This window comes from Artemia franciscana, chromosome 8 (assembly GCF_032884065.1).
Source record: "Artemia franciscana chromosome 8, ASM3288406v1, whole genome shotgun sequence".
Classification (NCBI taxonomy): Eukaryota; Metazoa; Arthropoda; class Branchiopoda; order Anostraca; family Artemiidae; genus Artemia; species Artemia franciscana.
This window is the reverse complement of record NC_088870.1, coordinates 17,863,877-17,881,799: the sequence shown is the minus strand read 5'-3', so window position 1 is coordinate 17,881,799 and position 17,923 is coordinate 17,863,877.

Genomic DNA, 17,923 nt, shown 5'->3' with positions numbered 1-17,923 from the left:
GAACTGTTAATGGTTAAAATAAAGAATGAAAAACATTCTTTTCACTTTGAAGTGATTTTTACATGAATCGTAGAATTTTTTAAGGAAGGCTTGAAACAAGCATAAAAACTAAACTTCAAACTCATTCAAGAACTGCCTTTACCAAGACTTTCAAAAAGTATATACATCAAAACATTTAAATATCGAACAAAATTGTAAAATCAGTTTAACACAAACTGTAGTTTCAATTAACTATCAACTTGGGGTAAAAAAAAAAAAAATATATATATAAAGTAGGTGTACCATTAAGATTCTGCCCAGATGTGATCCAAAGTCAAATCTGGCTCCGACTCATTAATAAGAATATTTCTCAGAAATCAAACTTTCTCATTAATAATTCAGGGAAGGGGAATATAATTTTTAATATTTCTTACGTTTAGAACTATTATTTTACAACTAGCTTTGCAGGAATCCTAATTATGAAAAAAGAAAAAAAAGTAGAACTAATTAAAAAAAAGTAGAACTGTCTTTTTTTCTGGGAATTTATCGCAGTAGAGTCAATATATTCGATGTATTAAACAAATACATTTATTTCTGGAATTTTTAAGTATATAGCCTAGTATTCCACAATCTGAAGCATGCAAATATATATATATATATATATATATATATATATATATATATATATATATATATATATATATATATATATATATATATATATATATATATATATATATATATATATATATATATATATATATATATATATATATATATATATATATATATATATATGTATTTGCATCCTTCAGATTGTGGAATATAGCATATATATAGCAGGGTCAGTAGGCAAGTAGGGTTTTGAACCACAAGAATTGCATTCAAATTTTTTCTTTCTAGCATATAATGACTCTGTAGTCTTTTTGCCTTGTTCAGGCCTTTCCATCACCAAAATGAGTTGGATCTATTTTGAAATGGAACTTTAGTCTCGAATTAGCGGAAAGTTCTGTAGATTTAAAACAAAAATGACGACCAGTTTGAATTTTTACTTTATCAAACAGTTTGTGATAATCAACTGTAAGTAAGGAGCGATGCGGCTCAATAATAATCAAAACTATAAAAGACGGAATTTTAGAATCAACAGACATGTCAAAAGAATCGGATTATTTTTCTGATTCCAAATATATACAAATCACCGCCTTTGTTATTAACCACCAAAATTTATGAGCCTAAGATAAATTTGCCTAATTTTCGAAAAGAGGGGGAACACCCCCTAAAAACAAGAAATTTTATGGAAATCACAGCATCAATTTCAGCGCGTCCAAGAACCCCACTGTAGAGGTTTCAAGCTCCCATCTGCAGAAATGTGGAATTTTGTACATTTTGCCAGAAGAAAAATCACGGATGCGTGTTTAGTTTGTGTTGTTTTCCCCAGGGGAAATCGCATCAAACCAATAGTCCTAAAATATCGAAAAGGGCTCAGTGGAACGGAATTTACAAGTTCTAGTGCCCTTTTTATGTGACCGAAAAGATTGGAGGGTAACTGACTCTCCTCCCACCCACCTTTTTTCCTCAAGATTATCCGATCAAAATTCTGAGATAGCCAGTTTGTCAAGCAAAGTTTAAAAGCCCAGTAACTATGTTTTTGAGGATAACAATACCCCCCAGAGCCCATGGAGAAAGGTTTTTAAGCCATGAAATTCGCTCATTGTTTACAAGCGGTGGTTCTTATTTGGAAGCATACAGGCATTTTCTGGGGAGGAGGGAGATTTTCTGCAAGGGAGATTTTCTACTGGGATTATTTCCATGGAAAAGGAAGTTACTGGGGGGTGAAGTTTTCAAGGGAAATTTTGTACTGGGGGAATTTGACGGGTTTCCTATACAAAATCCTTTTTATTTGTTTTATTTTCTCTTTGCCGGGCTCAGTTTTATATAGGTGGGGGAGGGTTTCTACGGGAGAATTTCTCCATTGGGGAGTTTTCCACAGGATAAAGTCTTCAGAGAAAATTTACTGCGGGAGCGCCTTTCTACTAGGAGGTGGGGGAGGGGGGTATTTTCGGGAAGAACTTTCCACGGAGGAGAATTTTCGGCATGATTTGAAAAACAATCAGCAATAAAAGTCTTTTTCGAATGAAAATGGGCTAAGAAAAATGATATCCTTATCTGTTTCGTTTATTACAGATTTACAACAAAGAAAAGCAATTTTATGTATATATGATTTCAGCTCTTAGAAACACTATTTCGCTAGCTTTTTTTATGTTGCCAATGAAGTTTTTTGTGTCCCTAACTGATATTGCATAGCTTAGAATCAGTGAACTTCCCAGAGGAAATTTTACACTGGGGAAACTTCGTTTTTTATTTTCATTTACGGTGAACCGAATTCGACTTGCATTTGTTGAAAAACGTTCAGAATTTGGATAAAAACAACCATTTTTTTTTTAAGTGAAAGTAAGGAGCAACCTTAAAACTTAAAACGAACAGAATATTTTCCTTGTATGAAAAGGGATGTCCTCTCCTCAACCCCCACTCTTTGCGCTAAAGTTTGACTCTTTGTCAAAACTATGCTTTTGAAAGTGACACAAATTTTAGGGTATATAGCAAGGTGTTGATGAGGGGTCAGCCCCTTTCATATACGGAATAACTTCTGTTCGTTTTAAGCTTTAATTTTGCTCAATACTTACAGCTAAAAAAACTTGTTTTTTTTATTTAATAGATTAAAGACATGTATAAAATGTTATTAATTTAATATATTTGGTTTTGGGCTATTCAAGGTAACGAAAAAATTGTAACATCGGAAAACAAACCTTAAATAATCTAAAGCCGTCAAAAAAGAGAAATAAAAAAAGAATATAAAAAGAATAAATAAAAGAGCCCATAAAATCAAAGTTCCCATTGAATTAAGTAAATGATGCTTGTTTGGCAGAACGTCTGAACAACTTGGGCTTTAAAACTTATTTTTGTGGTTTTAACCCCCCTTGTCTTCATAGTTATCCGTTAATTCCCCCTTCTCCCTCTAACAGCTGGTTTGAAAATATTCAATAGTACAATTTAGTTAATGAAATATCATAAGCATCAACTCATTCAAATGGGGCTTCCAAATTGTTTTACTTGATAGTATTTTGGTCCTGTCAGAGCCCAAACATGCATTTTTTGGCTAAAAGTGGCCGAGAACGACGCGATTTGTGACGCAGTTTTTTCTTTCTTCTTTCTTTTTTTTACTTAATAAAGGCACTGATACTTCAAGTTTTCTTTCAAATGAGCATATTTCTAATACTCTATTGTCACTGACTCGATACAATCACAATAGGAAAAGAAAGAGAGAAAGAGAGAGAGAGAGAGAGAGAGCCAGAGAGAAAAAAATAAATAGTGAAAACATCAATAAAAATACTAAAAACTTAGACCATCTCAAGAAAAATAAAAATATTTCGTATTTCTGTAGATAAAGGATGGAAATGTACGTTTTGGAATTTTGGAGTCGTTGAATTTTGTTTTGTGATTTTCATCAAAAACGTGTTAGGCCTACTCACACTTTTTCCTCCCTTTTTCTTCTTGCATATGTTACTATAAACTTAATAGGCTTTACTTTTTTAAAGGCACCGTACTAATCAAATATTTTTGGTGTATAGGATGTTTTCTGTCGGCTACTATTGTTAGGTGTTGCTGCTCAATCCTTACAGTACATTGACACGAACTGTTTGATTAAAAAAAAAAAAAAAATTAAAATAAAAAAAAAAAATAAAAAAGACACGTTCATTGTTTTTTTCATTGTTTTTTTTATTAAAATAAAAAAAAAAGACACGGGGAAAATACCAGTAGGCAGTCAAAAACTCTTTGTTAGGAAACACAGTTTTGTATTCGTAATTAAATAAAAAAAAAACTAATTTTTTTTAGCTGAAAGTAAGGAGCGACATTAAAACTTAAAACGAACAGAAATTACTCCGTATATGAAATGAGTTGTCCCCTCCGCAATCCCTCGCTCTTTACGCTAAAGCTTTTAATTGTTTTAAAAAGTAGAATTGTGGCAAAGAGTCAAACTTTAGCGTAAAGAGCGAGGGATTGCGGAGAGGACAACTCATTTCATATACGGAGTAATTTCTGTTCGTTTTAAGTTTTAATGTCGCTCCTTACTTTCAGCTAAAAAAATTAGTTTTTTTTTATTTTATTTCTGAACGTTTTTGAATTAATGCATGTTTGGTTTTGGCTCTCCGCACATAAATTATTAAAATGAAATTTGTATATTAATTCTTTTTTTGGCTAAATGGCTTTCTCTTAGTTTTGATCAGACGATTTTGAGAAATAAGGGGTGGAGAAGGAGGCCTTGTTGCCCTCCAATTTTTCGGTTACTTAAAAAGGCAACTAGGACTTTTAATTTTTAACGAACGTTTTTATTAGTAAAAAATATACAAAACTTAAGAATTAACTTACGTAACAAACTTTCATAACCTTATATTTTTATTATGTATACGAGGGGGTTTGTACCCTCGTTAATACCTCGCTCTTTATACAAAATCGTAAGTTTTGTCCCAATTCTTTAAGAATGACCCCTGAATCAGAAAGGCCGTAGAATAAATAGTTGAAATTACTAAAAATACTTTAGCATAAAGAGCAAGGTATTTATCTCCTCCTAAATACCTCGCTCTTTATGCTAAAGTATTTTTAGAACCCCTCATATGCATAATAATCTCTGTTCGTTTTAAGTTTCAATGCTACTTCTTCCTTTCATTTGAAAAAAACGTTTTCATGTTTATTTTTCATTGTTTTCTTATAGTAATGCTAGAGAATCCTGCGCCCTTGTCATTGAATTTTTCTTCCCCCATGACAGATTCCTCGAAGGAAAGATCCTCCAGCATAGCCCCCTCTCCTCAGCCCCACCCCCAAACAAAATAAAATCCCCTTGAAAACGTCTGTACACATCCCAATAACCATTACTATATGTAAACACTGGTCAAAGTTTGTAACTTGCAGCCCCTCCCCCAGGGATTGTGGGGGAGTAGGTCACCCCCAAAGACATAGTTATTATGGTTTTCGACTATGCTGAACAAAATGGCTATCTCAAAATTCTGATCCGTTGACTTTGGGAAAAAATGAGCGTGGGAGGGGGCCTAGATGCCCTCCAATATTTTTGGTCACTTAAAAAGGGCACTAGAACTTTTCATTTCCGTTAGAATGAGCCCTCTTGCGACATTCTAGGACCACTTGGTCGATACGATGACCCCTGGGGAAAAGAAAAAAAACAAAAAACAAACAAACAAATAAACACGCACCCGTGATTTGTCTTCTGGCAAAAAATACAAAATTCCACATTTTTGTAGATAGGAGCTTGAAACTTCTACAGTAGGGTTCTCTGATACGCTGAATCTGATGGTGTCATTTTCGTTAAGATCCTACGACTTTTAGGGGGTGTTTCCCCCTATTTTCCTAAATAAGGCAAATTTTCTCAGGCTCGTAACTTTTGATGGGTAAGATTAAACTTGATGAAATTTATATATTTAAAATCAGCATTAAAATGCGATTCTTTTGATGTAGCTATTGATATCAAAATTCAATTTTTTAGAGTTTTGGTTACTATTGAGCCGGGTCGCTCCTTACTACAGTTCGTTACCACGAACTGTTTGAAAAGTGAAAAAAGTGATTGCCTTCTTTTTTTTCATGTAGTCGTGAAAACAAAGTTTTAACAAGTTCAAGCAATGACTCTGTTTATATCCAAAGACTTTTTACCTTCGAGAAAGCAAATATAAGCAATAATCATCGACAAATTAAGACTACATATCAGTGAATTCGAGTTACATAACTTCACGGAATTGGTTCTAAAACTTTATCGGACTTCAGGGTGGCGAACGTTGTCCACTATTTTTATTTGCCTAGCAACCAAGTGTCACTGTTTTGGACTTCTGCACTTGCAAACCATTAATACATATGCATATGTATGGCGGGTATTAGAAACTGTACCAGAAGAGCCAAATTCAAACCAAAAGGATTGTGAAGTTTTGATTTTGCTCGACAAAGGGTGGTCTCCATTGGCTGTCAGTTACACTTGAACTAAAAACAGAAAATAACATATTCCATTTCAGTAACTTTGCTTGAGTTGAAAAGACCTCTGATTAGTTGAAAATGATGTCCTAGGATTGCACTAATCAAAGACCATTTCACCATCCTTGTGGTTTAAATTTGGCACTTCTCATAAAGTTTCTAATTATCTGGCATAGATGTACTTTGGGATTGACAGTGAGTAAGGACGCTGGTCCGAAATGGAGATTCGTTTGTCTTCCGTCTTTGAAATGATTATACTTGTGGACCACGTTCGCTGCCCAGGACTTGGCGTAGAGATCCTTAAAACGAACGCTATAAGCTCCGTGATATGTTAAGATGTCCTTAGGTGGAAACGGAGATTTAAGCCAGTTTTTGGAGTTTCATAGGAGTATTTAAGTTCTACTTTCCATGTTAAGCTTTGGTAATAAAACAATTTAATAGATAAGTTAAATAAATAGACCTTTTCTGATAATAAGCCATTCAAAATGTCTAAACCATTACTTTTTTGTACACTTTACCTCAGATCAATCAAAGATGAAATACATTTTTTTAAACATAGTACCAAAACAAATGTTAGATCTAAATCCTTTTCACACTTTCATCATCATGATGCGTCTTGATCAGCACTCTTCAGAGTCATGAGCTCAAATCTCAATGATCGAATTTCATTTTTCAAAGTGAAGTTTTCTGCCTCAAGTTCAGTGCATCTTGTTTCTGTTTCTATTTGTCTCCCTTTTTTGCTCATTCGGGATTTTCGAGCTGATTCGTTATTTCTTCGTCGTCTTTCCCTTTTTCTTTCTTCTTCATCTATAGGTGAATAATGGCTTGCAGCACACTCATTAAACGCTTAAAAAAACATTTATTTTAATCAAATACAGTGAATATACAAAATCTGCTTTCCAGAAATAGTGAAAATTTTGAAAACTAAAAATAAAAGTGCGAGGCGATCATCATACATTTTATAACTATTTATTTTATTTTACATTTTTTTAAACTGTTTATTTTCTAATTATAATTTTCTATAACAAGATGTCTCATAGCTTTAATTCTAAGTCTGGAAACATACCCTTTCTGGGGGGGGGGATCATGAAACAATCTAGCTCCAGGCCTCAGACTGACAACTTCATACTGACATACCATGCTTCCTATTTAGAGTAGCTCTAACCCGCTTTTTGCCTGTTGTTAAAGTATTATCTCAAAGTAAAAAAAAAAAAAAAAATGAAAAATCAGACAAAGCTAATATGATAGACGGATAAAGCTGAATTTTGGCTATCAAATGACAGACAAAGTTTTGTTTTACATTAGTGTATTAAAACCAGATGACTTCAGAAAAACTTTGCCCCAAAAATTTTAAATCGATCATTAGCCTTAATTATCATATTATTTGAAAATTGAAGAATATTTTCAAAATTTGTACCACCAATTTTTATTTTTCTGCTTTGAACTTCCGTTGCATAATAATAGATGCAGACGTGCAATAGAGGCCTTTACAATTCCGTATGTTCCAATTCTTAAAATTGAAACATGATTTGTGAAATATGGACAGATATCTTGACATATAGCTCGAACTTCTTTTTTCTAAATTTTGACTTTTCTAAATTTTAAGTTGCGAACCAAACAATTTTAAGCCAAAGTTTTCTGACCAACTTTTCTCAATTATTTTCGAAAGCTAAATTTCCTAATTTTTAAGCCAAAAATTTCGAATCAACAAGTTCAGAAACCCTCAAACATCAATTTTGGCTGAAATCAAGCGTCACTCAAGAAGTATCTTCTTAGTTCATTTTGATGTGGGACAGTCTTACTTTAATTACAACCCAAGAGGGCTGGAGCTATAGCGTTAGAGTTGGGACAGAAGGGGATAAGCTTCATAACGTTGTCGCATGTTTACCAAAAGGAGTAAAAGAGTGTAATATCTTGAATTTAGGGGTTGAAGACGAAATTTGCACTTCTGACCAAAACACGTCCAAGATAAAATGTATACAAAGTTGATCAAAGGGCGACAGGTGGGGTAGTACATCATTGGCCGACAAAAGTCGTATACGGAGCTTGCACATTGTTTACAAGAGACAGAGCGGGAGTTAGAAACAGAGCGTACGTACTGTTTCCTAAAGGTGGCTGGAGACGCAGCTTTTGAACTGTTTGTCAAAAGGGTTGGAGACAAATCGTACCAACTACTGATATGACCAAAGGGGGCTTTAGATGGAGAATATGCTCTTTTAGCCGAATGTGCTCAGAGAAGGAGCACTGTTGACTATATTGGGCTGGATGCACCGTTTAACAACTATGCAGCTGGAAAGACATTACACTGGAGACACATCGGTGTTTTCTTAGTCAGCGCTATTACGTTGAATATGATGAATTTAATAAGCCTCTGTTTTATTTGGGCTATTTGGGCCTTTTCGTAAGAAAATTGTAAACCATGTTACCTTCGGAGGCATATTTTTGGGCCTATTCACCGTTCGGATTAGGTATGTTCATTCTTACCTGATGACAGGCCCGAGGAAACACAGGCCGCTTAAAGCGAGTTAGTTTGGGCTCCGTTCGTTTCGACCTTAAAAAGTTCACTTGATTTCCGTGAAAAACTTCTAGAAAAAGATCTTTAAAAATCAGTTTCTTTTGTTTTTAATTGAGATAGTTTAATTTTGATTTCAGGTATATATGTGAAGTACTTTAAGGCTTTTCTGTTCAAGAGTAAAATGTTGGCTTTTAATATAAATGCTAGGTGAATTTGGGATTCTCAGTCAAAATATCCGACCGGCTTTAGTTTGTTCAATGTTTTTTTTTTTTTTTTTTTAAGGTAACCCTTTGAAAAAAACTTAGATAGACAGTGAGAGTCTCAATCGCACGGACTGAAAATCTTCGCATGACTGTGTTTCTTCTATGGGCTAAAACACGATCATCCCAAGTAAATATTCCAGAAAGGGCAAGTTTTTCAGAATTTTAATTTTTCTTATGATTTAAATTAAAGTATCTCTTTTTTGGGTTTATCTTCTTGATACCCTGACGTTCCTCGGAGAGGGGGCATCGTCTCTGGGGTATTCAAGGACTAAAACAATCATAACTCTTATCATGCTGATAAAATTTAATATTAACTTACATGATCGTTTAGTAATTATTCTTTTTTGAGTTTTGTTTGTTATAACTATTCGTGTGTTCAAATAAGGGCATATCTAGGCCAACAAAATAGGGATCTCTGTTTATTATGTCTTTCAAAAGTACTAAGTTTATGTCTTCTTATAAGCGAAATTCATAAATCGCATGTATCTTATCTTGATTTTAACGTCCCACTTGTACTATCTAATTGGAAAATTGAAATGGCAAGAACAATAGTGTAGCTGAGGTTTTCAGTGCCCAGCGATAATGTTAGTTTCTACCCCTTCCCCCAAGGTCACTAGTATTAAGTGAAAATGTATGACAAAATGAAAAAAAAACACATCAGTCTGACGTTCCCTAAGAGGTGGCACCTGGAGCATCTGTCCCCCCTTGTCCCTCTAGCTGCGCCACTGGATAAGGAATTGTTTTGAATAGCCTATGTAAATGTAATTTTAGCCCGAAGTATTGTCTACTGCTACAATTTTTTGTGTGTTTTGCCAGATTCATCATGCATATTAGGGAAAGTGCTATTGCAAACTCCATGCTCTTCAATTAAAAAAAAAAAATAATGTCTTAAAGCTTCATTCTGACTAGTCAATGGTATATTTTACGCTTGAAAGTTAATAATTTTCTATTTAAATAATTACCAACAAGATACAGTTTCGGTCCTTTTGTTTTGCGTAATCTTGATTTTATCTACAAGTGTGACTACAATGTAGCCCAGGCATAACAAGAACTTACATGACGACGAAGAATGTCGGTCAAAGCTCACCTGACGTCTTGGTGGTGTTTGACAGAAGGGATTTTGACTACTTGGAATCATTCGGGCAGGACTGACTGTTATTGCTTCACTGGTGTGCACGGTACATCCTAAAACAATATCCCCACTGTAATAGAACATCTCTCTTCCCAATTTTGTTCTCTCTGCAATGGGGGGGGAGCAGCTGAAAGACAGTGGGCCATCTTTCTTAAGGCTGAACAATCATTAGTATTCACAAAAAAGGAACTTCTTTGGAGTTGGGTGCACTGCACTCATATGCCTCCTATAAATAATCATGACTATTTTCTCCCTTCACAGAATAGACATAAGCTTCAATGCATCACAATATCACAACCACCCATTATTGTACAACTCAGTAAGTGCAGACAATACATTTGTAAAATAAACACAGATAAGACAGCTTATATCTCCCCTGTTAAAAAATAAATAAATAAAACAAGTTTTTTCAACTGTAAATAAGGAGTAAAATTCAAATTCAAAACGAACAGAAATTATTACGTATGTGATGGGGATTGTTACCTCTTCAATGCCTTGCTCTTTACGTTAACGTTTGACTTTCTCTTCCGATCATTTAAGAATCACTCCTGAAACACAAGGGCCGTTTAGTTAGAAGAATAAACTTTTTTAAAAGTTTAAAAAAACTTTAGCGTAAAGACAGAGGCATTGACAAGGGGGCATTTGCCTCATATACGTAATAACTTCTGTCCGTTACAAGTTGTAAATGTTGCTCCTTACTTTCAGTTGAAAAACCAAATTTTTTTAAAATTTAATTTCAGATCATTTTTAAATTATACCGGAAAATCTGGCCCCCTAAGGAAAACCCTCACACCCCACGAAATATTCCTCCATGGAAAGACAATCCCACGTAACCCCCCTCCCCTACCAGAAAAATCCCCTCAAAAATCTCTTTATATTTCCCAAAACCAACACTATACGTAGTGGCATCGTTGAGGGGAGGGGAAAGGGGGCTGTTCCCCCCAAATAATTTGGGGATAAATTACTAATTAGCTTTAAAACTGTTGGAATGGAATGATCACTTATATCAACAATTTTTTTAGAGGGAACTTGTGGTCTTCCATGTCCCACCTCTAATTGAAATTTTGCTGTTTGAAATTAGATAAGAAAATATGTAGTGGTGTCACTCAAAATGAATTGTTTCTTGAAATTAGATGGAAATAAGCAAATGGATTGTTCGAAAATACCAAATTATTTCTTCAAAGTGCTTTACTTCTTGAAATAAGACGAGGAAATATGTGGTGGTGATGGTCAAAATGTATTGTTTCTTAAAATAAGATTAAAATAAGCAAATATACTTTTTTGACTGAAATGAGGTTAGGAAATATGCTATGGTGTCACTCAAAATGTATTGTTTCTTGAATATCAATTATTTTCTTCAAAATGTTTTACTGCTTGAAATAAGACAAGGGAATGTGTCATATGTTGTTTCTTTCACTCAAATGTATCTTCACTCAAAATGTATTGTTTCTTCAAATAAGATGAAAATACCAAAATATGTTATTGAAAATATCAAATATTCTCATCAAAATGTTTGTCTGCTTGAAATAAGATGAGGAAATAGGTGATAATGCTGCTCAAAATATATTGGTTCTTGAAATAAAATGGAAATAAACAAAAGCATTAATCAAAATATCAATCGGTTCCATCAAAATACTTTTATGCTTGAAATAATATTAAGGGAAATATGTGATGATGTTGCTCAAAATGCATTGTTTCTTAAAATAAGATGAAACTAAGAAAATATATTATTCAAAATATCAAATATTCTCAATAAAACATTTTGCTGCTTGAATTAACATAAGGAAACAGGCGATGGTGCTGCTCAAAATATATTCTTTCTAGAAATAAGATTGGAAATAAGCAAATGCATTATTCAATAAGACATTATATATTCTTCAAAATATAGAAAATATTCGAAGTATTCAAATATAGAAAATATTCTAACATTTCAAATGTCTCGGCAGGCATATCGGTTGAATAATTGTCAATAAAATTGTTAGAAATAGCTATAATTTTAGCAACAGTAAAGAGCAATTCAACTGCTTTACAAGGTCTAATGGTTAGTACGAAAGCAGTAGAAAACCGATTAACGGAAGTTGGAAAATCAGTGACGGATTCAAATAAGAAAATATCTGAATTAAAGCCGAAAGTTTCTGCCGTAGAAGGTGAAGCGTCAAATCTGAAGTTGCAAATTTCGGTTTTGACTAGTGAAAATGTGAAGTTAACAACAGAGTTGTCTACAGTTAAGCAAAACCTCCAGCGAGCAGAAGTAAAGAAACGTGTAAGAACGTGATTTTATGGAACGTTTCGGCGAGTGACGTAGAATCTGCAAAAGTGGTGTTCGAAAAGGTCATCAAAGATGAGTATATTTGCGATTATTCAATTTTTTAATATGGAAGGGAAAAAAAAATACATCTAAGTTGAGATACATAATGCAGAGATTCGACTGGCAATGCTGAAAAACGCTAAAAAATTATATTATAGTGGCATGAACATATGCCACTTACTGTTAGAGAGACTCGCCGGAAATTATTTGCACTTAGAAAGAAAATTATGGAAATCCGTGAATTGGACGTTTGGGTTTCAAAGTCGGTACCAGCTCTTCTGTGCATTCGACGTCATGTAAACGCTCCCGTGGAAAAGTATATGTCTGAGGAGATTCCAGATAACTTTTTAAGAAACATAATGATAAGTAGTAAAGATATGCCGATATGAGATAGCCTATAAATTGTGAAAGTATGTATGAGGGCAGTAAACTATGAGGATGAGTGAATTATTTTGTGAACAATGTTGGTTGTTTTGTTTGCATCGTTATTTGGTTATTTATTTATTTTTTAATTTATTGCAGAGCTATTAGATGTGATATTTAATGTTTGTTATATTGTTTCTTAAGTGTGAGTTTGAATGAATAGATGTTTCTTTTTCTTTTTATCTTTTCTGGTTATAACTTAATTTAGTTTCTTTGTAATATTTAGCTAGGTTAGGTGCTGCTAAAAGGGATTGGTGATTCGTTTCGTTTGTTTGTTTTTTTTGTTATGTCAAATTATGACACTTGAGAGCATATATTTAATCGTGACTGTTATTCGCCCTGTTCGACACCGCAGACTATTTAGTTCTTTATTAGATAGTGGTTAGAGAACTTGTTATTCCCGTTGGGGCTCATAGCATGATTGATTTGGAAAATCAGAGGGTAAACTTTTATGATTATTTTCATGAAAGTATTCATAAAATTTGGATTTCATTGTACCGGCTTCTGAATCCCCTGAAGATACTAAATTTATATTTAATTATGATTTTAATAATCTTAGGTGTTAGCATGGTGGATCATATGATTTTAGGATTTTTCATTTGAATTGCCAAGGCCCTAATACAACTTTTGAATTTTTAGTTAATTTAGCTACTCCTAATTTCTTCCATGCTTTAGCTTTTACGGAGACTTGGCCGGGTGATCATAACTCTGCTCCTCTGGATATACCATGGTACATTTTATTTACACGGAACCGTCAGCACGGAGGTCTTGCAGCCTATGTACGTGAAGATCTGCAGGTGAAAATCCGATGATGATCTGCACAAATATAATGAAATGGTGTGCGAAACACTACTTCTAGAAGCTAGATTAAATAATGTTGATGCATATTTAGAAATTGTGCATAGATCTCCCTCTAGCTCTATTCAAAAATTCTTCGAGAATTTATATGAACAGCTGGCTAAAGTGCAATCTAGCAATAAACCTTGTTTCATTCCTGGTGATTTCAACGTCAACATATTAGATATCGAGTCTTTGGTGACTTCTCAACTTTTAAATCCATGCCTGTCTTATGGTTTAGTACCTACGATTAACATTCCGACTAGAATTTCTAGGACTTCCACAACGCTTTTGGACAATATATTTTCAAATGTACCTTTTAGATCTCCAGGAGTTGTTGTAAATTTTGAATCTGACAAGTTTGGTGTTTATGCTGATTTTGAGGTATTTACTAATAAGCGAGTAAATTCTGACTTGAGTAAAAGGTCTGTAATTTTTGATAAAAATGCCCTTGTAAAACTAGATAATAATTTAGTTCAAGTTGATTGGATGTCCCTGCTTAGAGAGGAAAATAATGCAAATTGTAAATTTGCGCTTTTATGGTAATTTATTGGAAAAGGCTAAGGAAGTGGGAGTTGTTAAGAATATGAAAGGGTGAAAACATAATGGAAAGAAGCCATGGATAACACAAGATCTTCCGAAAAATAAATTTAAGAGATAGATTGTTTATGTTACAAGTTTTAGAACCTATGGATGAAAATAAAGAACAATAACGTGTTTTTCGTAATGGTTTGAATAATTTTCTCCGTGAGGCTAGAAAGAGGTATTTCAGCTTTAAATTTATTGAAGCTGAAGGAAAGTCATTGAAGACCTGGCAAACAATCAGCAGTATTAAGGGTCAGGGTCTTAGTACACTACCATCTGAAGTGAAAGTAAATGGGGTCATAGCTACAGATGATTTTACGATTTGTAATGAGATTCAACATCATTTTATTTCGGTAGGTTCAAAAATAGCCGATACAATTTCCCCATTTCTGAGAGACTCACCTTTGGATCCACTTTATTGCCCCCTATAGATGTATCATTGCTTCTAAAGTTGATTACCATAGACGAGATAAGGGATACTATGTATGCCATGAATAATAAGTTCGTCTGGTAGTGACTTGATGAGTTTAAAAATTCTGGAATGTATTTTTCCATCTATATCTAGCATTCTAACCTCATTAATTAATTATTGTTTCAGACAAGGTAAGTATCCAGATTGTTTAAAGTATGCAAGAATAACACCGGTTTATAAAGGTGGTGACAGAAATGATCTTGGTAATTATCCAATATCAGTTTTGCCAATTGTTTCTCGTTTGATTGAAAAATGTTTTAGTTCTCGGTTAACCACATTTCTTGAGAAGTTTTATCTTTTAAATATTAATCCGTTTGGATTCTGGAAGAATAGGAAGACGGAGGATGCATTGATATTTTTGACAAGTATTATTAATATGGCTTTAGACAAAGGACTGAAGGCTGGTGCAGTATTTCTAGACCAAATGAAGGCTTTTGATACTGTTGACCATGGTCTACTCTTCAATACGTGTGAAGTTTATGGGATCCGAGGTAAAGCTCTTGCTTTTCTACGGAGTTTCCTGAGTAACTGGTACCAGTTTGTAGACATAAACTGCTTAAAATCTGAATTACGCCCTGTCAGTTGTGGTGTCCAACAGGGCTCTGTTATTGGCCCCATTCTTTTTCTTTTGTTTATTAATGATATGCCTAATTGTATCCATAATTGTTGCTTCAGCGTTAGTGACATGACTAAAAGTCTTCGGAATGAAACTGTGTCATTATTTGTGGATGACACAGTGGCTATCAGTGCTGCAAAGACGGAAGAATTACTCCTGACATCGTTGAAAGATAATGTGGACAGGCTACATTCTTAGTTAAGGGTAAATAGGCTTAAGATTAATCTTGGTAAGTCAAAATTTGTCATATTTTTCGATCTCCCGTTTTTTATCCTTGGATTAATGAAATTGTTACACATTTTGGGATTTTAAAACGTGCTTTATCCATTAAGCACCTTGGGGTTTATATTGATGAGATTTTATCATACAAATCTCATGTACAGTCTGTGAGTAAAATATTGTCTCGTAACTTAGGTATAAAGAGAAAACTTAAGTATTTTTCTTCGCATATGTACTACGCCTCCTTTGTTTTTCCCTTCTCCATCCACATATTCTGTATTGTAGTAGCGTTTGGCTTGGTACATTTGCTTCCGTTGTCAGGCCCATACGAGTTCTTCAAAACAATGCTGTTCGTTTGTTGGTTCACCAACAACCCCAGGATTCGGTGCGGAACGTCTACGAGCGAATAAGGATACTACCAGCCTCAGAACTACGAGAGTTATATACACTTTTGTTTATTTTTAGGCATCAGGGTACAAATCTTTCATGTTTTGGCAGTTTAGTCAATCTGAGGTCCATGATCCACAATTATGACATTCGATCTTCTGGGCAGATAATATTCCATTGACTGTTTCGACCGGTCGAAATTTTCTGTGCTTCATAGGGGGATTAGAAGTTGGAATAATCTTGATCAGAGTATAAAAAATTATAGTAATATTTCTTTTTCAAGAGTGAAATAAAAAAAAAATCCCTTTTACTAAGTATGAATTTAAGTTCTTTTGTTTATTATTTTTTTGTAAATAAATAATGCAGTAATGTGTTCTGGCCTCTAGGGGTATGATTTTATTAGTATTGTTAAATTTGTTTGTTGAAAGGCTTGTGATGCCGATCAGGTCGCACTATTGGCTTTATAAATATTTTTTTTCTTTGTCCTGTATTATTTTCTAATTTATTTTTGCCACCCCCTCGGACAAGTTTTTACTTCTCGGGGTGGCTGTTATTACTGTTTTGGTTTTGGTTTAATAATAAATGTTTTCTCTCTCAAAGGATGGCCTCAGGATGGCTTCAGTCTTAAGAAGGCCAAAAATTATGCAGATCTTTATTCAAGTTGTTTCGCCTACCCATCCATTTAAAGTTCTTAAGTAAACTTATCGTTAAAATTCGCTGCCAAATTTTGTCTAAAATAGAAATGGCAATCCAAAATGTTAATTCTTAAGTGAAAAAATATTTTTTTACGTATCTTCTTTTTATCTACCAAAAAAGAAATTGATGTCAATAGAAAATGAACAGAAATTCGAATATTCTGTCATGGAACGGCTTATGATAGAACGGTGTAAAAAAACTGGTTCTTAAAAAGAGATTTTTTAAAGAGAAGTAAAGAGCAATAGTAAACCAAATACAAGTAGAAACGAAGACGGATAAGAGTTAGAACTTTGAACAACCATAAACGTTATTTATTCAAAAACGGCTTTCAGGGAAAAGCAAAGAGTCTTATTGAACCTAAAACAAGCAGAAACAAAAAAACAAATTGAGAGAGAAAAATGGGTTTAATCTAAATAAAGCATTGGAAGAAGAAAAAAGATAAAAAAAACCACAGAAAAACTTTTAAATCATACAAACTAGTCATACAAAAATCCGACAATTTTGACTCCACGTCCGGGAGCCACGTCTTCACTGCTTTATTTTAATTGAACCCATTTTTTCTCTCTCAATTTTCGTAAATGAAAAGAAGTGGGGTCTAAGAAATTATTTGCAGAAATAAAATCGATGATTTAATTCAATCCTAAAGCAACTAGAAATTACCACGAATGATCAGCAAGTAAAATCCTGATTAACCATATGTATTTCCCTTACCAATCATTAGAAAGAGTTTGGTATTTCTTTTTCATGTTACTCGAGTGATTTTTTAGCTACCCTGTTCTATAGTTTCCAATTTTCTTTAATTGGAAATTTTGGTCGATAAGGTCCTTAAATATTGGGGAAACGTTGGTTCAAAATATAAAAACGCTTGGGATTTAGGGCCATTTGAGCAGACGCAAGACATTCGGAGTTGAGCGGAGGCAATAATTTTAGAATCACTTAGCTCTTATTTTCCATTAGCTTTGTTAGAAATCTGGTAACCTTTTTTGGTAGATGTCCTAGTAAAAAAAGGCTCAAATTTCTCTTCCTACCGCTGACAACAGATTCTATAAAAGTTGTAGTTAGGATACTTAATTGTACTTCCACCGTGTTTGGTTCAGATGTGGACAACCTCTTCTGTTACATGTTCAGAAGGCACGCATTTAAAGACTCCTTCAGTTCCCCAAAGAGGCTGGTTAATTTTGAACAAAATTCATGGGCCCCCCTTTTCTTCCCAGAAGAGTTTCAATCTTACCTTAGACATCTCTAAGGCGTTATTGAGACGACAGTTTGTGCTTCCAAACAATTTTGGTAAAAATCCAACAGCCAATTCTCGTAAGTTTGCGAAGTAAAAAATAAATTCTGAAAATCTCTAATTACAAGTTATTTAACAGCTTGACTTGCTAAAGGCTATTTGAGGAGATAGCTTTATTTACTTATGGCTTAGAGATGGAACTTTTTAAAAGTTACTTCATAAGTAAT